Source organism: Struthio camelus, chromosome 3 (assembly GCF_040807025.1).
Source record: "Struthio camelus isolate bStrCam1 chromosome 3, bStrCam1.hap1, whole genome shotgun sequence".
NCBI classification, from domain to species: domain Eukaryota; kingdom Metazoa; phylum Chordata; class Aves; order Struthioniformes; family Struthionidae; genus Struthio; species Struthio camelus.
This window is the reverse complement of record NC_090944.1, coordinates 112,416,848-112,444,040: the sequence shown is the minus strand read 5'-3', so window position 1 is coordinate 112,444,040 and position 27,193 is coordinate 112,416,848.

Sequence of the window (27,193 nt, the reverse complement as noted above, 5' to 3'; positions counted from 1 at the left end):
CCAGTCTGACAGTGAGCCACTGATCTTCTCTTTTTAAGTATATTTTTTCAATCAGTTCTGTACAGCAATTTTGAATCCTATAGGCATCTGCCTTGGTGCAATTACTATTTTGTTTCCCTAATTTGCTTATGGTAATGTTACCTGAGACAATATCAAAAAACTTCCTGTAGTCAAGATATGACATCTTATGCTGCTCTTCTACCCACAGAATCTCTTGCCTTACTTACTACAGGGGGAAATAAGGTTAAATTAACATGAACTGTTCTTGACAAATTCATGTTGGCAGCTATATATAAAGACAGGCTGTATAGTAGTTTTATGGGAAAAAATATTTTACACACAGAAGAACTATTCTTTCATACAAAAGTTCCTGAAACTCTCATTAACTGCAGTAACAATCACATTGTTAATGTTGCCAGCTCTCATGATTTTATCACGAGTCTCACAAGTCTCAGTTCCTGGACTCAGATGATTATTTCGGAACCCCAGATTTGGTTTTTGTAAGTCTGTGTTTCTAGCCATATAAGCAGGCAAATACTTGATTATGTGAACCCAAACAAACTCTAAAGATTGAAGACAAATAGTAAGTCAATGGTAACTATTTTAAAATCTCATAATCTGGGGAGACGTGAGAGTTTTTTCCAAGTGAGAGTTGGGATGACTGTTATGACATACATTGATTCAAAAGAAAATGCTACAGAAAGCCACCTCCTCCTTTCTTACCGTTCCGCACAAAGAAAATATGCTGGTAGGACACTTGGAAATTAGCAGAACTAAACTATTGCAGCAAACCCATCACACCAAAGGGCAATTCATTCACAAAGTTAAAGTTACTAGCCAGGTAGAGAAAATAATCACTTCTCTGCCTAGCTCACTCTAACTTAGTTCTGTTGTAAATAGCGTAACACTAGGCTATGAATGTAAAAGACTTTAGAAGAATAAACTTTTTTCCACACAAGGTAGCCAGTTGCTTTGTCAGCCATCTGCATGTCGTTCCTTTTCCTGTTCCTTGTGTGTAATCAGTTTTAGTCGGGGGAACCCAGGACCCTGGAATAGAATAAGCATCTTGAAAGAGCTCATATCCCATTTAAACATGTAAATCACAGAATCACAGAATCACAGAATCGTTTAGGTTGGAAGGGACCTCTGGAGATCATCTAGTCCAACCTCCCTGTTCAAGCAGGGTCACCTAGAGCATATTGCCCAGGATCACATCCAGACGGGTTTTGAATATCTCCAGCGAAGGAGACTCCACCACCCCTCTGGGCAACCTGTTCCAATGCTCTGTCACCCTCACAGTGAAGAAGTTTTTTCTCAGGTTCAGATGGAACTTCCTGTGGTTCAGTTTCTGCCTAACTGTCAGATTTCTTCAAAAAACACTCAACAACCCAGACACTTCTGAAAACCTGACAGGTATTTGGGGACCTAAATGGGAACACAGCACTTCAAAAAAAACTTGCCCTAAATTAGTTTATCTTGTGGTCCATGGGAGTCTTTCACACAGCAACAGGTGAGAGAAAGGTATGTTAAAAGGTAGACAAATGTGATTGTAAAGCCATGGAAATTGGAAGAGGGGGAGTGCTGATGGAGTTAGAGAAAAGAAGCGAGGAATAGTAGCACCTGAAACAATCTTCTGAAACTTCAAGCGTCCATTGTCCTTTTATCCCTTCTTTATCCAGCTGTCCTTTCATGCCCTCTGCTACCATGTTCATGAAAGAAATGTGTGTATGTAAGATACATTACAGACTGGAGTCAAGCTTCAGACTGCTCCAGCCAGCTCAGAGGGGACTGCAGGGGAAGGAAATGGGGAAAGGGTCTCTCCTTGCATTTGCTTCTTAGCGCTGCTTCCCTACAAGGGTCAGATGGTCAAAATTCAGCTACCAAACATACTGGCATTCAAATATAAAAGTTAAAATATGGCCAAGCTTTTATCTGAAGCCTCCCTTGTACAATAGACTGGGTGTGAGTCTGCCTCTGTACCAGGCCACAGACAAGAGTAGGATGTTAGGGGCATAAACAGGGACAGAATCTATTATGATGTATGTTTTACCATTCCTTTCTGCCTTTCTGTGCAAATAGTGGCTATGAAAAATGCCTAACGGAGAATCTCCTACCAGAACTATAATTCCTTCTTGCCTGTCTCTATGAAGATAGCAAGAAATGTTTAATTTCAGGCACAGCTCTCTCCCCGAAGAGGATGGTAGTTGTGTGTGCTCTCAAGGTGCTCCAGCGATGCTTTTGTATAATATCCACGCCCCCACAGAAGACATTGAACTACACACCTAATCTACTTGAGGGTTTGTTTTTTAATAGCCCCAAACACAGTAGTGTCAGAGTACTACACAGGCTAATTAGATATGCATACTAAGGTCCATAATGGTCTTTGTGAAACTTTTATTCTTAGTTTCCTGTTTAGACAGTCACAGAATCACAGAATCACAGAATGGCCAAGGTTGGAAGGGACCTCTGGAGATCATCTAGTCCAACCCCCCTGCTCAAGCAGGGTCATCTTGAGCACATTGCATAGGATCGTGTCCAGGCGGGTTTTGAATATCTCCAGAGAAGGAGACTCCACCACCTCTCTGGGCAACCTGTTGCAGTGCTCAGTCACTCAATACATATACACATTGTGCATGTTTGTCTCCCCCTTGATAAAATATTAACCAAAAAGGCTATAAAAGTGCTCTCAATCTTGATTTATTTATTCTCTGGAAATGTATCCACAGCCAAGCGTCTTTGATTGGGAACACTGTCTCTCATGCAGCTTTGTCAGCTGTGTTAGGCAGAAGAGCACAGCTGTCTTCTTAGGTCATGAGTAAAAATGTAGTTGCTAATGTCTTAGGCTAGGTTTCTAAAGCATGTTTGGTTTTCATGGGAACCTAGGTTTTAGTATGGGAGTGTGTTAGGAGCCGGATAAGTAGAGGCTGTTACTTGAGAGAAAAGATTTAGCGATGCTAGACTGCAGTGGATTTTTATGGAAGCAGACTGCATTCCTCTGAGATAGTCTGATGTCCCCATAAACCAGGAGATCTGAGTCCTGGCCATTGGTAAATGGTAAATCTCATAAAATAAAATTTTATTCTGTTTTCTCTTTCATATTTGGGGTTAGATTGTGCAATATTTGAATGCAGATGTGCAAGGATGATACTAGGGGCTCCTGAATTCAAGGAAAATCCAACCAGCTCACAGGCAGGGATTTTTGGAAGGAACCCTGTCTGACTGCTCCACACCACTGAGTACAGCTTACTGAGCGTGCCGAGGCAACGGGCTTTGGTACTAAATAGGATTGTGCAGGTCATACATGCTCCTGTAAATGGAGGAAGGGAAAGTGCTGGTGTTCAGCATTTTATCTGGGACTAAAGCGATCCATACCTCCTAGACTTTTATGGGAATTTGGTGGGGGAAAGTAATATTTTAGTAGCTAATGTGCACTAGAACAGCAAACTTAAGAGCTCCCTCATCAGAGCTGGAACCTGAAGTTACACTTAATAACTAGATCTCTTTCTCATATGCACCAACAGAGACCATTAGATCTCTTACTTGTAAACCTTAAAATCATCTGTATTGCATTTATCCTTTTAGTCTAGTTAACCAGTGATATCTTAGGTAGCCTGTATTATTTTGCATCTACGAAAAAAACTTTAAAATGGCCTTAGAGTATACCATAATGATACATTTTATGTCTTTATTCATTGGTCCCTGAGCATGAACTTTTATTTTACTGCATTTACTAATACATGCTAGATATAAAGAGGCAAGAGACACTGCAGATCTCAGTGGTTCATTAGTCCTGGCACTTAATCCTGATTTAAAGCTTTTCCTTCTCCAGACCACAAAACAGCTTCCTCCTATATCATGTGTATTAAGTGTGAATCCACAGAGGGAACTTTTAAAGATTGCTGCTTCAGAAATAATGATTCCTCTATATCTCTTCTGGTATAATTTATTATTCTGGAGGAATTTCCCTGTGTAAATGCCTAGCTCTGAATACAGTTACTTTTATCCAGAATTCAGTGCTTGTATGTAAGTAATTTTGGCTTAACTATAAGAACATAGTTTCAAAAATAGTTTCAGAAATAGTCATGTGCTCTGTTTTCCATTGTAGAGACACATCTCCTTCATTAGTAGGTACAGACGACCATTATTAGAGATCCTAGGGCATTTTTAGAAAATCTTTAATGAACCAGACTGGATGGGCCTTTGCTCCTGAGACGATGTACATCAAACACCCCCCCCCCCAAAAAAAAAAGGAATTAAAATAAGCAATCCTTAAAACAGTGCAGGAGTTACTGAGGGCTTGGTGCCATTCCTCTCAGAGGGAGGCCTTCCCTCTCCTGCTGGAAAGAGGCCAGATACTGAGTTGGGAAGAAAAGAATATGAAATAATATTTTTCCTAGCGTTGTTCCAGTACCTGGATGATGATCTGATGGCTCGGATGGGAGTTAATCCAGGTTTCTAACTAGACTGAATTTTAAATAGGAAAAAGTAGAGAGATTTCTTTGCCAGCAGGGGACAAATTTTCATGCTGCTCCTCACGCCTAGTTTTCATTTAAATCTACACCACCAATTTACTCTTGATGAGATGGGCCCATAAATCTCAGCCAAAAGAATTATATAACCTATTCATTTTTCCTTTTGCCTTAGTCATGGGCATCCTCTACTATAATATTCTAACGGTAGAAACTTATGAAACGCTGCACCGACAAAGGACTCCAGTCATTCAAAATCTTACCCTGCCCAAGGGCTGAAAGTACCCGAACCCTGATTACACATGGGAGTGTATGACTTAATCAGCTCTCACACTTCCTGAAGTTGAAATGATGAGGCATTGACAGGCTGCAAGCAAGGCCATGACTTCCAGCCTGGCCTGTCCTCTCGGGGTGTTGAAATGTCGAGCTTCTATGACATCTCACAGGGGAAGAGTGCTTCGACTTGGTAAAAGCTGACCCAGAAAGGTCACCCTTCAGTTAAGCCCAAGCCTGCCAGCAGTCCTCTGTACGTCTTTACTCCATGGCATCTCTTCATGAGCCTATTTAAGGCCATGATAATATTCCCAGTGACCTGAGTACTGCTGATGGGTAGACCAGATCTGAACAGGAGAGGCAAAAAAGAGCTTTGTGTGAATAGCAGTCACGTAAGTAACATTTGCTCACATCAGTTGCAGCTGCAGGACCAGCCCCTGGAGACAACATGGAGCCTGGGTGAATCCTGTGTTCGTTGCTTGTAGGTCCACATTTTAACAGAATTATCTAGCAACAAGTTGAATGCAAAAGTTCAAGATGCAGATGAAATAGAAAGATCTGGAGAGAGTCTTATTCACCTGGAAAAGTTTTATATCCCTCACTTGTGTTGTAACGATTGCCTTATTGTCCTCCAAGGTTCTACACTTTTTATACCTGAGCAGCACATTAGAATTCAAGCGCCCAGACAGGCTTCCATGTTGTTTTCAAGAACTGTTAAGTTCAGTATTCACGAGCGCTGGGTTAACCATAACTTCCTTAGAAGTTATTTACTAGTTCCTTTTGCTGTGTGTCTTTCACTAAACTACACACCTCATATGGAGTCCACTGTTTTATCTTTCAGCACTAAGGAATAGTTACCGCTGGACTCCGGAGGCATTTTTCAAAGACATGACTGCTGATTTACTACAAAGGGCTGCTGAATACCTCCAGGAACTGTCTTTGACCTAGTGCTATAAATTCTGTACTATAGAATTGGCAGACTCTAACAGCTTTTGGTAACTAAGTACCGTAAAACGAAGCCCTGACCTCAAAGGACCTAAATATTTTAAAGTAAGAAGTTGTGTAATGGTTTGGGTTTTAGGATAAAATATAGAATTAAAATATTGAATCTCTTGGGTGTGCAGCAAGACTCATAAATTGTTTCTGCTTTTCATAAAAAAGTTTAAAATTAATATACAATTATCACTTTTTACATATTTCTTAATTAAGTGATAGTTTTTTGCCTGTATAGCTAAATGCATAATCATGTATTGCATGGATCAACATCAGGGCATGGTTTTCTTCTGAAAAACGAAGATAGAGTGCATTCAGATAACTTATTTTAATTATTTTCAGGATGCTTGTGTTCCAGGCTAGGAACAATATTAAAGACACAGTTGCATTCTTGAGACTAGTCCAAGCCCTGTTGGTTCAGGGGTTGGTTGCACACTCTCATTTTATCACACCAACAATCTAGTTACAGGAGAGGAAGCTCTAAATCAGCACAGAGTGGTGCACAGAGCGGGTGCAAGCATTAACCTTTGCATACATTAGATGTGAAGGAGGGCATTAGGTATAAAGAGCACTCACAGCAATTCATGGTCAGGCAGATGTTTGAACTAGCAAAATAAAGGCAAAACTTTATCTTTACAGCACACTGCAGAAGCCAGTGGAAAATTTGAAGCGCTGTTAGAAAACCTGGTGCATCTGTCAGCATTAAGAGCCATTTGAATATTATTTAGGTACTTATTTGTAACTAAGAAAAGGAATCATATGCCTATTTCTCTTCCCTCACTCTTTCTCTCACCCTTCCCCACCATCCCAAGGAACCTTGTGGAGGGTGTTTCTGCAGATCAGTTGATATTCTTACATGGAGCTTGGATAGACTACGCAGCTGCTGGGAAGGAAGCATTGCAATTAATTCCCATTTTAAAGGTGGCACTGGGAACAGGAGAGCCAGTTCAGCTCTTATATAAGGGATAGACTGATGATACAAAGGAGTGAGGATGGTGAGAGAGACAGCATCTGGAGAGAAAGGAAATTCAAAGGCATAGAAGAAACTGGCAGTTATCAGAAAAAATAAGAGAGAGAAAATTAGTAAAGAGTGAAAAGTGAGGAGGCTTAATGGAAAGAAAGACTGTGAGAAGAAAGTACAAAACAGCAAGGAGGAAGATAAAAGATGCAGCAAAGAACCAGTAAGTGAAAAGAGAGTATAAAAAAAGAGCACTTCACATCTGCTCGTGGGGTTTAGATGACAGTTCCTGCTTAAATTCATGGTACATGTGTGAACACACGGGTTCCCTAGGTGACTTTGAAAATCTCAGCCAGGAAATCCATCCTGCCAGAAACAGTACTTCAGACAGGAAGCGTTACTTCTAGAAAAGCCAGTTCAGGAGCTGAATCACATCAACTGGCCAATTTTCTTTTATTTTTTAATGGAAAAATACGAGGCAAGGAAAAGAGAAATGGCTGCTGCCTGTCTAATAAGGGCATTTCAGACCGTGTACATGCTCTAATAGTTTCCACTGGAGGAATACCGAGCCTTTCCTCATTTCCCATTGCCTTTTGGGACTTGTATTATGCGCTGAACTCAGCTTCTTCTCTTGGCATCTTCTTCTCCTGCTCTCTTTTGTTTTTCTTCCCTGTCTTCATTTCACGGGGAAAGGAAGCTGCTTACTGCTGTGAAGGAGCCTGCCTCCGGCCTCCTCCCTGCCTGCCTGTCTCTAGGGGACCTCACTTGGAGAAGCCGAGCGGCTGACTCCCTAGGTGCATGAGATTATCATCAGCTGTGACCTGCTCTCCCTCCATTTTTTGTCCATATGTCCCTACCATGACACTGGCAATGAGATGAGTAGATGTCATTGCGCTTCTTTTACTGCTGCTTCTGTAAAGCTATTGGTGTTATATTATAATTAGCTCCAGTGTCCGGCACCGTCATTACCCCTTCAAAGCGGGATGGAGAATAGCCATGGCCCTGGAGGTACGGGAAGGGTAGCTCCTACAGGCAGCTCTTTGCCTAGGGAAAGACTCTCAATTTGGTTTAGGAGAAGGGGTTGCCTCTGGTCCAGTTAGCTGTGAGCGGACTCTGACTTGCCTCTGCTCCTGTTCGCTCTCTGCACTGGTCTTTGGCATCCGCCTCCCCTGTTTTGGAATAAACACTCGCTGTCAGGTCTATGAGATGCTAATAATGGGCAATTAATTCATCAGCTGCTACTTATCATACCCCTATCCCCCCTCCTCTCATTAATCTGATTCCCATCCGATTAAGGTAATATACTGGTCTGTAGATATTCACAGATTCACTTCTACTTCTCCCACTGTATATTTATAAATTAGGGAAAGCACAGGTGATACTCTGCCAATTTACCCCAAAACACCAGCAAAATTAATCAGCCAGAGCTTTAACTGCAGCACAATATTTAACGCAGATGGCTAAAACTAAACATGCACTGAGTTTTGGTTGAAATCTTTTCATCAAAACACAGTTCTGGAGATGCTCTCTATTCCTGCTTCACTGTCTTGCACGTTATAAGTTTCATCACAAAATTCAGAATTTGGCTCTCTCTCCACACAGTAAGTGGAAATCTGGTTCCTTGTGTTTCCCTAATTTGTGTTATTTATAATAACAATAACTCCCCTGAGCTGGTGGTGGAAGTCAAATGACAGACCGTTCACCTATTATGCCATGTTTTTTATCAATTAGCTTGTTTAACATTCCAGATGAACCAGTGTTTTTGTTGGCCAGGATCTGGGCTGTGCCTGAAGAAGTGTTTTAGTAAAATGAGAATTAAGAAAGCTTTGGAATATTAAGCCAAAAATAGATTTTTGTGCTTAACTAAAATACCCTCCTTAGCCTATTGCACGCACAGTATAAGAGTAAGCTGTTATTTCAAAGCTGGGCCTACTTCTAGACTTTCAGAATCTGTAAAAAAAATAATAATGATAAAGAAAGAATTCACAATTTTTAGCCTTGTAAAAAGGCCATTGTGTAAGTCACCAGCTCCTACAACAGGCATCTGTCTCAAAATATTCCTCAAACTTTCACACAAAGTGGTGCTGTGTTCATTAAACACCCTGCTTTTGTAGTTCTGCTCAAAGATAAAACCTTTCTGAAGAACCTCCTGAAGCAGACTTGTGGAACTGCATAAATTTCTGTCTTGAAAACCGGCTTACCTGCATGCTAACAAACTGCAACAGATGCAGCATTTGCTGATGGCTGCTTCAAGAGTTGGAAAAATTCATTTCACATGAGTAGATGTGGATGGAAAGTGAATTATGCTCCTGGTAATAACTGGCGCTCGATATCCATATACATTTTACAGAACTAGGTTAAGGGACTTACGGGTAAGTTAGGACTGCAGACTACTTTTGTGTTTTCTTTCCTTTTTAGGGCATATAGGAGCTGTATAATTAAATAGAGATTATTGGCAACATTATTTAGCACTCATTATGGAGTCATTAGGGTTCTGCTTGAGCAGAAAGATAAGTCCCCTTCCTCTCTCACACTTAATGCTTCTATCAACAGCTTAGAAAAGTGGTTCACAATGAATTGCCACTTAAGCAGTCCTATCTTCAGCTGCAATCTCCCTCCTGGTGTTCTGCCCTGTGGGCTAGCTCAGAGGGTCAGTAGAGTTAGTTTGCTTGATGTAATGCAGACTTTCTGATAGCTTTTAGCACTTTGCAACTGCTCCTGTAAAAAAAAAAAAAAAAAAAAGAAAAGAAAAGAAAAAGGGTGGGGGGGCCTCACTCACAGGGAATGGAGAAAGAGATTCAAACAGTGATTCCTTTCTTGCACTTTGCTCTGTAAGTAACAGATGAATGTAGTGTGTGGAGTCACTCTCCAGGCTCCTCGGACAAAGCAGCGCTCTCCTTCCTCCCTGGCTGATGGGTCACACAGTTAAATTACACAAAGCTCCAGGCTGCTCCGTGAATAAAGAGCTATGCAACCTAGCTGCTTTCCACACTCCACAGCTCTCCAGCGACTGTTTTAATGCAGGATTTTTGAGGGCTGGATTCGCTCCACACCACACGTTGGAAGTGGGCATACAGTCTGGTGTCATTACATAGCAGTTAATAATTCCGCGAGTGTGTGTGTGTGCGTGCGTGTGTACGTTAGAGCTGGTCGGAAAAGGAAGCGTCTGTTTTGTGGGAAATTCCAGGTTGTCAACATTTCATTTTGTTCTGTTCTGGAATGAAACATCAACATTACCGAATATACCTGGCAAAATGGAGCAATGTGTGTCGGTGCCTGCCTTCCTGCTGGCCAGTTCCTCCGGCTGCTGGGCGCAGCGCTTGGGCACGGGGCGCCACCGTCTTTAAGCGAGCTGGGGGACTGGGCAGAGGGCTGCCAGCTGGCCAGGCTGTCAGGACAGTTTCCATAGGAGGTTTAATTAAATCAGCATGCGTTTCTGACAGGCAAATGGATTTGTATTTTCAAAGCAGACAGTTACAGTTTTTTGCTTGCTTCTTAACGATTTACTTGGAAATTTTATTTCATACAAGCCAAATCAAATGTCCCTTCCTTTTCACCTGATCGCCTGATAAGTTGCACACCTGATAGGCTCAGAAGATGCTGTGCACGAAGGCAAGAGACGACGGCTGCGCGCGCATGCGCAAAGGGAGCAGCGGGATTCTGCTCCTCTAGGACAAAACCCCCTTTCAGAGTAGTGTGCCCTCAGCTGGAGGATGTGGCAAAAAGCACTCAGCAGTCCCTAGGGTAAGTCCTTTAAAATATGAAAAAAGTAAGAATCTTAATTATGACCTTTTTTTTTTTAAGTGGAGCATAACTGAAAATTTAACCTTATAGGCTTCACTGCTGAACACTTTCTGTTTAAGAGAAATCAGTGACCAGGTAAGGGGCAAAAAGTGCGTTTTGCAGAGTGGGAACCACCATGGGCTAATCCTGCGAGGTGCTGAGCACTGAGAGGTTTGCTTCTGTTCAGCTGAGAGCACTCGGCAGCTAACAGGAGCCAGATTTATCTATCAGAACGGAGGAAAAATCTTTCACTTTAAATCAGTAAAGGTGAAATCTATTCTTACTGTGTACGTCTAGACCAAGTTCCTGGGTCTGGTATCACGCCCTGACAGCAACCGAATTTTTTGACTCTGCCACATTCTGCCCATGTGTCCTGGGATCCAGTGGAGCCAGGATTTCATTAGAGAATTTTGCAATCAGTTCTAATGACCATAGGGTTAACAGAAGATGAGAGGACAAGTGTTCTGGGAAATCAGAGGTCAAGCAGGATAGATGACTGGAACCTCCTATTCTAGCGTAAACATCTCAAAATACATTTTTTCCTCATAAATAAAGTCATGCCTCTATTTTGCAAGCTTTCCCTTTTTTTTCCTCCAAGGAAAGCAATCCTATGGGACATGCTAACCATTGGACATTTCCTTCTAAGTAGATGTGTACGTGCTGTTGCAGACACCTGTGTGCAATACTATTTCCATTATACCTTAGAGATATGTAACAGCTAAAACAGTGACAAAGCTCTGAAACAGATAAGATAAAAATAAATTGTATATACAGAAAGATGACATTAAAGCTGAATAATAACCTTCCATAAACCTTTGATTTTTAAAAGGGAAGTTAAAATAACAGAGAAGCAAGAAATCTGACACACAGAGCCAGTAACTTCTCAATATGGTTTAAATCCTGCAGCCCATCTTGTGAGTCAGTTGATCCCACTGAGTATGTTCAGGTCCGTTCTGAATTGCAAACAAGATTCACCCTGGAAACGTTATTTTGGAAACAACAGCTGGATGAATGGCATGCAGGGGAGACAATGTCCCAGTAAGGCACGTGTGGAGGCCTTAGCAGAAGTGGCAGAATTTCGTGGTAATTACTGCGAACTTTCTCACTATTATGCAGGAGCAGTGACAGGCTTGCATTGTTAATCACAGTAATTAGGATTTAGTTGAGGCATAACAATAGCCTATGCCTCATAAAGGCCTGAAGGCTATCCATTTTCTTCCCTTTGCCTAGGAGTCTCCTATTGTGATTCGTAGATAGCCCAGCGGGAATGCAATCAGGAAATCTCAAGTGAATCAGTGTCCCTAAATCTTCAGTCTTGACAGGCTGAAGTCTGACAAGCTATTAGAAAAAAAACCCACTGATCATTAGGCTGCCTAAAATAGACTTAACTTGTTTCTGTCTGTATCCATTGATTTATCTACGGAATGATATTGTTTGAAGCTTAGATTACTCATACAGCCGCCAGCTGACATAGTTTGTATGATAAAATGACAAAGCATGGTTCTGGCTAAACATACTAGTCTTTTTATTTTTTACCATTTCCTTGCCTTTGACTCATTCTGTGGTAGCAAAAAGCCAGTTCAATATTATTGTGAGAAACAAAAAGCAGAACTATACTGAATGGTTTAATACAATAATTTGATCAGCCAGAAAACCTAGTATCTCTGACACATACGGAAGAATTTCAGCCTTTCCACAGATCATTTCAGAGTAATGATTTCTAGGTCAGCTGCTGTGAGCTATGCACTTTGCTTCACAGAGTTCAGAGCTGTGCTTATTACAAAATCCTTGATAAAAGCCCTCCTTTATGCATGTCCCTTTTCCTCTTTGAAGCAATTTTTAGTTCCAAATAGGTGCATAATACATAACTATTCGGGTTGTGAGATTTACTTATTCTTACACTGTACTAAAGCTTTCATATAAACAAAAATCACATCAGGTTATAAAATTTTCTGGACAGACATTTCTAATGAACAGGATTCTATTCTTACTTGTCATTTACAGTGACATTTGGTTTTCCAGTTTTCCCATCCTGTTTCTTCCATTATTTAAAATGTACCGGCTCTCTTACAGGATTCAAATCTCAAAGTGGAAAATAAAGAACTAATTCAGCTGTTTCCCATTGGCAGAAATATAGCAATCCTGCACTCTTGAAAAAATCCTATGCTCTTGGAAAAAGAACCCCAAACATCTATTTCGCACCCTTATGTATATGGAATATATATGCATAAACAACCATAAATATGTTTGCATTCACAGGCATATGCATATACATTTAACATGTATGTTTGTGATACATGTTATCCACATAAATTCTCCTGCTGGTGAAAGACATGCCATTTGAGCTCTAAAAAGAAATAAAGATTCAGTTTTTATTTAAAGCAGATAGTAATACAGACAAGTAGCTTCATAAATACTTCATTATATTTATAAATATTTTTAAAAAAGAAATTTGGCATGGCAAGGTGCCTGCATACTCCTGCAAAAAGATACTTCAAGACATAGTAGCAAAGTCCCAAGTTTTATGTAAGCATGGAGTTCTTTCTTTGTATTGCATTCTTCTTTTTAGTAGCTGCAGTAATAAGGAGTATCCCTTATATTTACATTGTATTATATTTCGAAGAGTCACAGAATCACAGAATAGCTGGGGTTGGAGGACACCTCTGGAAATTATCTGGTCCAAACCCCCTGCTCAAGCAGGTTCAGCTAGGGCAGGTTGTCCAGGTCTGCGCTCAGTTGGGTTTTGAATATCTCCAAGGATGGAGACTCCACAATTCCGGTCAACCTGCTGCAGTGCTTAATCACCCCCACAGTAAAGAAGTGCTTTCTTGTGTTCAAGCAGAATTTCCTGTGTTTCAATTTGTGCCTATTGCCTCTTGTCCTGTCACTGGGTGCCACTGAGAAGAGTCTGGTCCCCTCCTCTTTATTCCCTCCCATTAGATATTTATAAACATTGATGCACTGTTGCCCATGCTGGACTGCCCCCTAACCCTGACCCATAAGCTCTCAACTCGCCCTTCACCTGTCTCCAAGCAGAGGCCCATGAGTTCCTGCTCCTTTCTCACGTAAAGGGCAACGCCCCTCCTTGCTGTCTCAGTCCATCCTTCCTAAAGTGCCTGTATCCATCCATCACAGCATTCCAGTCATGTGAGCTATCCCATCATTTCCATTTATTACTATATGAAAATCCACATATAATTGCTAAGAGAGGAAATGTGAAAGCTCTCTAATTTTCTGTACATGAAGGCTGTACACAAAGCCTGAAGCTGCAGTTAGAACTTAACTATGATTTGATTTGTAGTTTTTGGCTTTTCACACACAGATTTGCCAAAAGGACACTTAACATACTTCATCTTGCATGCAAAGGTGAAATATATGCAGCCAAACTGATGTTTCCCTTTAGCTGGGCATCAGATGATAGCTTTCATTAGGTCCTTTCATTATTTTGCTTTGCTGTTGGATTTTTTGGGTTAATCAGCATTTAGAAACCAATTCTGAGCAGGTTCATTAGTAAAATACAAATCATCACCAAAATATTTTTGAAGAATAGTTAGTTAGGGAAGTAGATAAAAAGGAGAAAGCTCTTTAAGGGAGAGTTGAAAGTAGCTGTTAAAAGAGTCGTAAGCATACTTTTTAAAGAATATGTCAGTCAATGTGCATCAATAGCCTCAATAAAAACAGACTCTGAAAGAACCACATCCAGAAGAAGAAGATAGTTTAACAGTAGTGTAATAGAAACCATTCAAAGTAGAAAGACATTTTCTGAAATATGGAAGCTGTGTCCAAAGAAAGAAAACAAAGGAAGAATATAATCGCCAGCAAAGTAGACGTTAAACCACAGCAAAGCAAGCCAAAAATATTAGTGGAAGCAACTTGCAAAACTAATGAGAGCTAACAGTAAAGCCTTTTGTATATCCATCAGAAGCAGAACAGTTGGACAGTTAGCTGGATGAGAAAAAGTAGTTAAGGAAGATAAAGACATCATAGAACAACTAAATGAGTTATTTGCTCCTCACCTGTGAGGTGAAAGTCCTTCACATTGGAGCTATTCTTTGCACAAAATGTCTCCATGCAAACTCTGATATTGGAGTGGCAGACATTTTAGAGCAAGTCAGTACAATGACAAAACAGTAACAATAGGGGGTGTTCACACAAGAGATTTAAAAGAATTCAAATATAAAATTGTCAGTCAATCAGTTGTGATGCCTTAGGATAACGTGAAAGGTAGAGAGAATGGGAACAAGAGCATCAGAAAAGGTTTGTCTAAAGGAGGTTAAATAGATAATACCCTCCCCTTGCAAAAGGAATGACCAAAAGGGTAGTGTGGTGCAGATCTCTCAAACCATGAAGATAAACTTTTGCAACAGTACAGGAACTATGGGCCACTTTATTAGATAACAGGTTAAAAATAAAAAAGGGAAATGATTTTTTTTGTTCAATAAACAATTACATTGTGGAACTCCTTGCCAAAGGATGGATGCTGTGAAGCATGAACAGGCGAGAAATAATTCCAAAATTATGGTATTAGACAAATTCATGGAGATCAGGAGCTTTGTTATTAACTATTAAAAAGAGATGGTCTATATGCAGCCTCTGGCTCAGAAAGTCCTTACATTGCTGACTGCTGAAAGATGGCAAGCAGGCAGATGCTCAGAAGGAGAGCACAGAGTGAGGCCTCCCCTGATCAAACCTCCCAGCTGCTGCCAGAGACAAAACACTCTGTCAGAGAGATGTTGGTCCGGGCCTGTGTTATATTGCTTGTGCTTTCACACTGTGAACTATTCTTTCATTTGGTCTATTTAATTCTCCTCGTTTTCAGGGTTGCTTACTTACATGGTACTTTTCCTCTTCTGAATGAATGATTAGGAACAGCTTGAGCAGGAGAAAAGAGAGGTGCCTGAAAGAGGAGATTTTTTACCACCTTTGAATAATAGTCTATCAGACAGTTTCATGGTTTTCTGTCTACTTGCAAAGATATGATTCAACAAACCAAACAACTCACCTCAGTGTATTTTTCCACAGTGCTTTGTGCTTTACTCTCTGAATAGTTTAGTATTATCAGCTCTCACTGCCTCAGCATGTATTTGGCTGTTTGTATGCTTTTGGGGCGGGGGCAGGAATGGGAAGTAAGTTCTCCCACCTGTACTGCTGATGACTTGAAGAAAGCAGAATACCTTTTGTTTTCTTCAGTCATGGGATCAAGATACAGGACAGATAAAATAGTTTGCTCTAGTGCCCGCAGGAAATCTGCAGCCAAGCCAGAAACCAGACCCAGGATTTCTGAATCCCTGAATTTCCTACCCTGACCATTGCAACATCCTCTGTCACCAGTAAGGCTGTTCAAAACATGAGGTATCATTTCAGAATCCATTCAAGGTATATTTTACTGGGATATATCTTTTTAAAAAACATTTTTCCATGCTCTATGATCAACAATTCCAGCTTGAACATGATTAACCTAGCCCAAGTTTTGGGAACAAGATTGAGGCCCTTCAGGGGATTGTCCTTCCCTGGTGTTGTTAATCTTGTGGTTTTTATGGCATTTTTTTCATAAAAAGGAAATGTGTTTTGTTTTACTTCAATGTTTACAAGTGTTTGTCTGGGAAATATAGGATTATAAAGGAACACATTTCAAGCACCATGCTGGGTGTGTTAGTGCTTTGTATTCTGCTACCACATCTGAACTTCCTTCATGTAGCGTTTCATAATGTCCCAGACAAATAAGAATGAGATCATATTTGTTAGAATTGTTTAATTGTCAATGGTCTGACCCTGAAAAAGTTGAGACACGTTAGCTTCCCATCAGCTTGGATGGGAACTGAAGTTGCAGAGCATCTGGCAGGATGTTCTCAGCACCTCGTAGAATTTGTGCTTTTAACTTAACTCCCATTTATTTTGTTCAATATGCTGCAAACATAATTATAGTTAGCACAACTGTGACTTTCACTTTTAACTGAAATGCCTCTAGCCAGCAGGCAAAATAATCATCATGAGATGACACTGTGATGAATGATGATGTCTCCCAACAAGCTGCTTGAGCCATAAATGGAAGGAGGCAGTAAATTTAATCCTATTTTATTTGAAGTTGCAAATGCTGCAAATCTATTTTTAGTGAAAATGAAATAAAGCATTTTAAGCTACAGATCACAAGAGTCTCACTGCAATAATACACCAACTTCTGCTGTCCTCAGTTCCAGTCCTGGCAGGGAGTTTCAAGACAATACTTAATAAAAGGCACATTGATCTGAGGGTCTTTCCCTATGATAAGGCTGTTCCAGTCGTAGCTTTTTGCAATGTCTTTCATTTTAAGGAATAAGGAAATGGAAGTGAAGCCTGGAAAATGGGTACAGAAAGACAAAATATGCAAAACAGTGTTTCTGGGGCACCCTTCTTCTGCTGTCTGTACAATTGCACGGGCCATTGATTACAGTGGTGTTTCTCCTGACTCAGATTTACACAAATGGAACAGCGTCAAGCCTTAAGATAGCAATGATTTATGCCCTTTCAGGCAGGCCCTGCAGATAAGAGTGCTAGACTGTTCCTTTGCCTGTGTAAAAGAAGTCAAGTTTGCGACACAGGAGAGTCTCTTGGAAACGACAGATAGGAAAATTTGGTACCAAAGTTTGCAAATTTATTTTAAAGACTATTACACTAATTTTTTAATTGTTCTCTTTTTAAGGGTTCAGACTGGACTCATTTTCCATACCAAATATACAGTGTTAATGGAATAATTTACAGATTGATTGAAATGTTATCTTTTTTCAAAGGAAGTTTTCTGGCTGAATACCAGGCTTTTCAGAAAATGGAAAAACTCAATAAGAAGCTCAAATTATTTCATAAAGATTTAAATAAAGATAGCATTAGAACATCACTGAAAAAAACCACAGGCATGATTTTGCCATGATCGTGGAATTCCTTATCTAGTCACCTGTTCATCTATCATTTATCGAATTTCTCTAAATTCATTATCTGTTTGGATTGACGATATGTACTGACAATGTATTGGCAATATTTACAATAGCTTCATCATCTGAAATTCCTAAGCCTTTAAACAGAAAGATATGTCTTTTCCTGCTTCACATGGTTATGACTATCACACAGCCTTCATGGGAAAGAGTTGTCTTTTAGGATTACTTTTAAGGATTCACCATCCCGATCATTCAGAGGCTCCTGATCTCTGAAAGAAGAAAGAGAGGCCCATACAAGCTGAAGTTCTGATTTTCTGTGTGGCTGACCCACTTTGATCCCTGGTAACAGAGCAATAATACAGTGAATTAATAGAGAGTTTATCTGTAACACAGTCACAGAAAGTCCTCTCTGGGTTATGGAAAAAGTGGTTTCAGATAATCCATTTTGTCTGCTGAAAAAAGATTTAATGCAAAGCTGATGACTAAATCAAGCATTCATCTCTTCTCAGTGAAATCCTTGCTGAAGCCAAAATCCCCATAAATGTTAGTAGCGAACTGAAGTAAGTTTAGAAGAACAGGGCCATCTGAGGAATAACTGCAGCACCGTTTTTGGAGAGTGCCATCCATTTGCTCTTATTTTATAACATTCCTGAGTTTGGTAAGCGCTTGAGATTGCCACTGCTAGATATGCCAGCTGGCTTGCCTTCCTTCTTCTGTTCTGCAGAAGAATCCTGGCAAGTGAAATATTTCAAAATGTGTTTCTGACACAGGGGTGGAAGACTTACGGCTATTGTTTGAAACAGACAAGAAAAAATAGCAATGTGTTCTCCTTGTTTGAAGAAATCATATCATAATGAAAAAGTTCTGGGTTGTCACTCCAGAAGATATGCATTTGGATATTTTGAATCCTTACAATTGAGTCAACCTCAGCAGACTAGTTTAGTAGAAATATTCGTTTTGGTAAGTGAGGAAACACAACAATTACTAATGCTTTTTACCACTTGAATCTCTCTTGACAAACATTCTGTTAGGATTATAATATAAATGCATAACTGCTTTTCCTCATTTCAACATGCCACTTGTGAACAATTTTTGTCATAACAAACCCCATCTTCTCTGCCTTTCATTTATCTCCCTAGAATAGAAATGGTCTTTTTCCATTTATCCTACTAGGATAAACATCTATTAATTCTCCCAGGTCACAAAACCTTCAGCTTCTGAAGGTTAGAAATGTCTGCACAGTATGCAGCTCCTTCGGTTTAGTTCTGCCTTGAATCAACTCAACAGAAAATGTCCAAATATTTGCCCGGTAATGGGAAAAATGAATGTAATTGATCCATGGCTCTTATGTACAACATCAAAGTACTTAGAGACAAGAAGCTATTGTAAGACAGTGACTGATAACCATATGAGGGGATTTCCATTAGCAGGCCCACAAGGAAGATGATTCTAATTTGTGAGTGTCTTGTGAAAAGTTAAAACTGTCATGAAATATACAAGGAGTTTTTCATAAAACCAAACTCGGGGAGGGAGGCATAGCTTTTTATACGTATGACCTTGGGATACCCCAATTAAGGTCAGACACAATCATAAATTACTGGACTCCACTGCATCCTCCTGTGAAATCCTCCCATAACACAATTTGGAATCTTCCGCCTCAAATCTTCCAAACCACTTTATTTTTTGATAGCTCTGTGGATAGCAATGAGCAAACTGAGCTGCCGTGAATAGTTTTAAAATCTGGCCAGATCTAGTGATCCTTTCCCTTAGTGCAGAAAATGCAATCTGATGAAAGCATAGCAGCTTCTGACTGCTATTTCTGAGGCTGCCGTAGGTAAATTCTTGAGGTACATACTACTGGTTTGTAAGCAGTATGTTTAAGGCAAAAGAAAAGAAAAATAGAAGGCTGAAAAGGGAGCTGATTCTGCCACCTTTGCCTTTACTTTTACTTGGCACACAGTTTGTGAGCAATGGCAGCAAATACCAGGCCCCACATAACCTCCTTTTCAGGTGTATTTTCATAATATTCCCAGACGAAGTTACATTTCAAACTTTACTCTGATTTAGAAAGCTTATTCTCTTGTCAGTTTTTCTTTAAATTATTCTCTTACACTCTTAGAGATAATATTTCATCTGTACATTCATAATCATACCTACATATGCAAGGAACCTACACACATATGGAACATACTTCATCCCTCTGATTACCTAGATCATCAGAGTGTTCATGGCTACAGCAACTTTTGATTTTTTTCTTATGAGCTAAACTGTCCTTCTCAGAACTGCATGCACAGTGGAAAGGGGAAGACAGAGCAAGAGCGTCCCTGTCTTTGCACAGTCTTTGTAGTTTGCTTAAGTGCAGGACTCGGGGATGAGGCCCAGAAGTCTTTTCCTACAGCAAATATGAAGAGACAGGTAAATAGCACATTAAATCATGAATTTCTTCTCTTTCTCTGCATCCCAGTGGGGCTGCGTGGTAGGTGGGAAAGGAGATAGCTCGCTCCCTGAGAAGGCACATCACAAATTATTTCCCATTTGTCCCAAATGCTTGTACTATAAAGAACTGCATTTTTCTAAGACAGCACTTTGGATGTGCTCTCTGACACGGTTCAGCCTCTTATTTTAGCCCATGCCTAAATGGTATAATCTAACTTTAAATTAGAGGTGTTTTCTACCCTTGCAGAGCTTCCTTTCATGCAATTGGGAGCCCTCTGCAAAGATGCAGGGTTTGTCATGGCCCTTTGGATGCACGTGACATAGCAATTTGTCCAAGACATAATCTCATGCAAGAAGAACGGGACCCCTTTGAGGGAAAATCTGGGGCCAAACTCTGCGCAGAAATGATGTCAATAGGATTGAACACAGTGTGAAGTTATGGCAAAACCTGATATGTCAGCCAGCTGTTTGGTGCCAGTGTGTTTTTACGCATCCACTCCTGGTGTTGCTGATAGCGCATATCATATTGTCCTGAGAAACTCTAACTGTTGTTGCAAGAGGATTAAAGGAAGATGATCTCAAGGGACTGAGTGTCTTGTCTGTTTTAACTGGATACATGTGGATGGAGTCTAATCCAAAGTCCACAGAAAACTGTGGAAGTGATCCTGATGCTGTTTTGATGAGCCCCGCTATGAAGTCTTAGGAGTAGGATGGCAAAATAGTCAGTGAGCGCAGAAGCCCCTGACTTGCCAGATGAAAAGGCATGATGCAGATAGGCAAGACTTAATGGAGTTTTGCAGTTGAACATTTTTGGATCAGAGCATCTCCAGTGCTCTTTTTATCTTTTTTCTCTTTATTCTATGTTTAATAAGGTGAGTTCTGCTGACCTTTACAAGAGACTCCCTTAAAGAATAAAGCTTTAAGCCTCAACTGCTCTCCTATAGAAACTAAAATAAAAAAAAATTAATAATTCACGTTAGACACAGAAAACTTACTGCGTCTTCTTATGCAGGCAGCTCCTTCATAAATTTTGTTCTAGCCCTTTCACTTTAGCAGTGGTCACACCTCCTTTGCAACCTCCCCATGGTATCTTAATTTCTAGATGTGTGTAAACTACATTCATTCTTTTAGCACAGGATGTGATAATACAGTGGAAGAGAGGAGGATTTGGTCTGAAAGTTCTGGAGTTTATGAAAGGCACGTGAGATAAGCAAATGTCAAAGAAAATGGATCATGGGCAGACACGGATGTTCAGCTTATGGTCACATCTTTGTTCCTTTATTCTTTACATCTTCCTTATATGATGTGTATACAGAAACAGCGTAGAACCTACATTGCTAGTGTGCAGAAGTGAGGGGAATCATGGTCCTGTAGAAAGATGGGACTGTAAAAGGATTGAAGGAGGCCATAGAGTCAGTTTTTGCACTGCTTTCTCCTGAGAAAATAGGTCCAATGTCGCCCAGAGTGCAATCAGTACACAGCTCGCATGACTAGCAAATCTGCAAGCAAATCTGGGTCAGGAACGCTGCTAACCTTGAGGGAAGGTTTCTGTTTGTGGATGAGAGAGCCTCTAGGGACAATACCTGTACCAAAGCCTAGGATAACTCTGCAGTTAAGGGCCTAGCTGAAGAACTTGATTCTGTAGCTGTGCAATGCAGTTGACTGATTTATATCAGGATGAGGATCTGGCTTTAAACAGACAGAGAGAGAGAATTTTGAACATAAACAACATAAACATTTAAAATCAGTTCAGGCTTTTGTTAGAAAAGCAATACTTAAAGTGCTGCAGAAAGCGTGTGAATCTCCTTGTACCTGTGCATCAGCTTTCTGGATAATATCTTCAGTATCTCACAGGTACTGAAGCTTGCCAGCTGTGTGTTTCTGCAGCTGCTTTTTATTGAAAGACACAATAAACACTACAGTTGTGTAAATCCTCTATAAATAGCTGCAGCAAAGCCATCCCGTCACTGTGTTCAAAGTTAAACACTATACTAACTTCCTAACCCCTCTCTACTAGCTTGTAAATTGAGTACAATGCTATTAGTTATCCCCAAGCATTTTGAGATCGTCTAATGAGAGCTACTACATACTAGTGAAGTCCAAAGCACTAAAAATAGTTACTTTTTTATTTCTCATCACTTTTGAGCCATCATTTTCAATCCATCTCCGTTGTTCCCTGTAAGCAACTAAAATAATTAACAGCAGACAGCCTATTAAGAAACGGAAAGTGTTTTGGTTCCTTGCTATTTGTGGCTATGCATTGTTACAGAATGAAGGCAGCCAACCGCAGTTGGGACAATTTTCTGCTGATCACAGACATTTTATCTCTAGTATTTGCTATATTCTGACTCTGAAAAATTCTGAGATAGCCTAATTTCTTTAAGTTTCAGTGTCCAAAATTATGTAGCCCATAATGAATAACTCATTTTCCCTGAGTTTTCTGCTGAAACCAACTATTTTTTTCCTCAAATTCTCCCCAACAACCTCGTGCGGTTTGAACCTTTATGTATACCCCGTGGAGCCCTTAAGTCCTTGCCAGAACCTTTGGTGCAGTCATTGATCAGGAGGCAGAGGTCACTGGGACGCAGGACATGTACAAAACAACAGAAATCCCAACTGATTGGCATTTTCTAACCATGAAAATAGTTGCTAAGTAAAACCTGTGTTGTCCTACACACAAAGGCCATGTAAGACTTGCCTGTATGTGCTGACACTCACTTAGCATAACAACTAGGACTTTCAGTCAGACACTAAAACAAAGGAAAGAATCTACTAAAGGCAGCAGAGAAAGCAGTCAAGTGGCTGTGGGCAGGACGGGCCTAATTTTCTCTCAAATGTCCTGCAGGTTAAGATTTCATAATGAATCAGAGAAATGGCTCTCTGCTTGGATCTTGCTTTGAAATTTTCTCTTCCTACTTCTGACCAGAAGAAGGGCCATGTGTCTGAAGTTTGGCATTTTTTCTAATTATATTAGTTGTTCTAATCAAAGATACTATTTCTACTCTCAGTTTTTTCCTACTTTTACATAGGCAGGAGACTTACTGTCACAAGGACATGTCTCTCTCTTCATCTTTGTCTTCATGATGTGCAGCTGGATCCAAGACAGGCCTCAGGGGACTCCTTGGAGCCAAGGTTTCCTCCGAGAGATGATGCCTGGGTGGAGCATGATCGAGACAGAAAAAGGCCAGGACAGAGACTTTGTGCTGTGCTGGCTAGGGTGGTCTTAGTTGAGGGAAAAGTTACGGCTTCAGGATCAGAAGAGATTTGCTATGAGCAATTAGAAGGCCTGAAAAGGATAGACCATCTTGAGAAAAGTTATCAAGAGGGAGACAGGAGGACAGCTGAAATACTTGGTATCCTGAGCCCCATACCATCCCGCCCACAGCCGAACAACGCTCTGTTCATTACTACTGCCAAATTTCAATCCAGAACCTTTTAAGCTTAAAGTCTGACAGAACTCTGCTCTAGTAAAGCCTTTAAATCATTTGTGGATATCATTTTGTTTGTGGTCTAGACAAGCCAAAGTCTGAATGCTTAGCTTGCCTCAGCATAGCTGTTGCTCTTTGCGTATATCAACACTGTGTTCAGGCAAATATAACTAATGATGTCAAATAGGGACAGAGAACTATGGCAAACATGTAGCACGGACAGAGTCTATATTGTCTTCACAAAGAATGTTTTCCATGAGGTATCAGCTGCTGCTTTTAATTAAAAAAACAGTTAAGTGGATTCCTGCACAGCCTGACAGGAACAGCTTCACAGATGCTCCAGCAGTTCATCACATGCTAACAATGATGATAAGCATGACTGGCTCAGTGACTGAGGAGCCTGTTGGGGTTATTTTAAAAATAACTATTTTCTGGTAGGTTCAGCAGTCGGGAATGGGTTTGTACCAATACTTAAGAGACAAAGGGTTTCTGCTTGTTTGCTGAATGGCTGTGACACTGTTTAATCTTCCCTGCAATACCTTACAAGTGTTGCTTCATCCTGAGCTACCTGCAACTTTTCGGGCGGTCTGGGGGCTGCTAGAAGTGGTCATTCTCCTCACGGAGTTTGCCTCTGAACTCTCTTCTGGGTCAGTTAGCAAAGCGCCTGCTCAGCTGGAACTGCTTGTCTGCTGCAAGCTGCTTGGAGACCACTGGCTCATTTGACCAAAACTATCAATAAGGACCACAACAGAACTTATCTTTTTCAGATGGTTTTGAAGGACAATGGCTTGATCCTGGGGATGTCCTGGTTTGATTAGCCACTGTCTCAAGGATTAATATCATTAGTGATACAATTAGCAAGTCAAAAGGTATCAGATACATAGTTAAATTTTTAAATAATACCTTCTGTTAATTTTATTTTGTAGATCAACAGTTAAAATGTAGGAAGATTTTGACCTGGACTGTATATTTCTGAAAGAGAGAATCTTCCCCCTGCTACGGTTTTTCCTATTCTACTTCTGGCCTACTTGGTGGAGATGATGGCTCTCCCTGACGAAGAGCAACAAATGAATTGTAAAAGCATGTATTGTAATTTGCTAGGAAAGCAATATACTTCACACACCTACTGAGTGATGTGCATGAAAATCCATGCACATAAGCACCATCCATGGTGCATAAGAAGGCTTTTTTTGTAAGATTATTTTTAAAATGAACTGTGCCTAGAATACTAAAATTGAAACCTTGCTCTGGGTGGTCTTTATTTTTGGCTGAAGCCTCCTAATAGTTCCACAAATTTATGAAGAACTCAGAACACAAGTGAATGTAGAACTGACCACTTTCTTGGTGTTCTCATGTTACTTAAACTGTATTATTATTATTTGCTTATAGAACAGTGGGAATACTGTTAAAAAAATTAAATGGGACTTTTAACATTGAAAAAGTTTGTGGTTTGCTTATTTGGACCAAAAAAAAATTCAACTGAGCACATGCAAATAACTTTAGAAATAAAGTGCAACAGTACTAGTTTTGACACCAGCCCCATTTGTTTCTCCTGAAATGTTTTGCCAGTCCAGCAGCCAGATATTTCAAGAACAGCCTCACAAGGGAAGATTAAATGTGTGTGTTTTCATAAAACAATGACATCTTGTTTTCAAAGCCCGGCAAGCTTAAAATGGATATTAGAGCAGTCACATATAAACTGCAGTTCCCAAGGACAACTGTTTAGCTTAAGTGCCATTTAATGTTCTCCTAAATGGTTCCGCTGTTTAGTGTGCAATATATCTTCTAGATTAGACCTTTAATCCTTTACATTGTGCTTGCTGTGTCAAAGAGGGCTTCATGCCAGCGTCTTCCTATTGGTGGGTCTCTTTCTCTTTAACAGGCACATGAAGAACATCAAAGTCTTCTGTTTTGCTTCTTTGAATCCAAACAAGAAATCCAGTTAAAAGTTTTGTGAACTGAAAAGTTTAAACTGTTTAATGTGTTTCCCCCTTTCTTTCTGTTTTAATTTTAGAGCCCCCATAAACACAAAGAACAAGAAAGACAAAAAAAAAAAGGTTATTAAAAATTGGATATTTTTAATAAATGGGAAAAAAAGCAGTATAGGTTAGCTGGGTACCTATAATGTTAACGAGGACTTCAGAGGGCTACAGCTTTCACACCTCAGTGCCTTATAGTGAAGAACTCTGCCACTACAAATACAATACACAAAGCAGAGAAGTGATCTGGTACACAAAGTTTAACCAGAGCAGGGTATGAAACTAAACTCAATTTAGTCAATTAAGGCACGTCACTTTTTGCTGAGCTGGCAGTTGAGTGGACTAACCAGAAGACCCTCATTATTGATGGACCTTAAGCGTAAGTAACGTTTTGCGGCGTAAGTCAATAGTGGGTTTCCGGAAGCCAGCTCTGAATTTCTTAGTCTTGGCTATGCTTGCATTTGCTCCTGAGAGGAAAATAAATTTGCCCTGTATGGCCTAAAAAGCAAAAACATCTGCTGGAATTATGAGCAGCCTATTGTCCGAGTTTAGCAGCAGGGAGGTCTGCACTTGTTCAGTTCTGCCTTCCTGCTAGTCATCGTGAAACCTATGGGAATCATTATCAAGGCAGGGGAAAGAATTCACTGGTCCAACAGGTAGCTGAAAAAGGCCACGCCAGTATCTCGCCTAATAGCACAACATGCTATGCACTGTGCAGTGGACCTACATCTAGGAGTAAGCTTGGTACACTTGCTCTAAAGCCAATGATGGACAGGAGCCACTAAGGGAGGGACTCTGTTTCTGGGAAGGTTAGCTGCGGTTGCTGGCAACTGGAGGACATGCTGTATGGAAAGCTAGACTAAGTGGGTGGTGAGGAGAAAAAAATGATGGTGCGGACTGAGCAGTTGGTTAGCAGAAATCCCACAACCTCACTTGGCCTGAATCAATAACCTGAATGTCTGCCTTATTGAAAGAGAGAGTTCACTTCCCCTCTCGTTACAGTTGCTTCATTAAGTGCAAAACAGCTATGCTCAGATACCTGACACCCAAGGTAGCTTTTTGTTGTGACTTCCACTGTCCTGAACAACTGTTTCACTTATTTATTTACCATATTTTTGGTTATTTCTTTGGGATCCTGTGATTAAGAGAAAACAGGTCCAGATGTACACACACCTAAAACCAGAAGTTTATCCAAAACTTACATTATCAGAAGTTATTTGCAATTGGACTTGAACATTACTAAAACATGAAGCCAAATTTCAACTGTCTGAGCAGAAATGGAGTCCAAGTAATGCTGAGTAGGAAAGCAAACAGACAAAACCCTTCCTGTAAGCAGGGACCTCCAAAGGGACCTCCAAATCTCCATCCTAGCTGATATTCTGCCAGCCCTGAAGAGGAACCTGTTGAATTCCTGAGTTTTTATTTATAAAATCTCTCAGATTTTTTATTTATAAATCTAGGAGGGAAAAAAACATAGGTCATGTTCTCATGACCCCTTTCACTTACCTCTACTACCCAGGCTCTGCTGAGGACTGAAGGCTTTCCAAAACTCCCTGGCAGTCCAGTAAGGTACGACCTTCCAAAATTAAGCCTTTCCGTTTAGACCCTAGCCTCAGAGACCAATACCCTGCCCCTGCCTGCCCTTGCCCCTGCATTTCTCTCTGATGGTCATTTTCATCATCTATGTGAAAATATTTCAACAAATACGTTTGTATTTCTAATGGAATCCTCTGTACATTGCTATTTTTCAATATGGTTTTGTTGTAAAGGTGTCCACGGAGGACAAAGTTGTTGACGTGGTACAACTCCTATCAAAATGGGAACAAACAGTGGTTGAATCTGTTAACAGAAATAAGTTCCTTTGTGCATAGGCTGTTATCGATCTTCTTGCAGCCTCATATAATTTCAGGTCAAGGCTTAGGTAGGTTAATTCAGGTGATTTACTCTTTGAAATGCCAGCAGATAG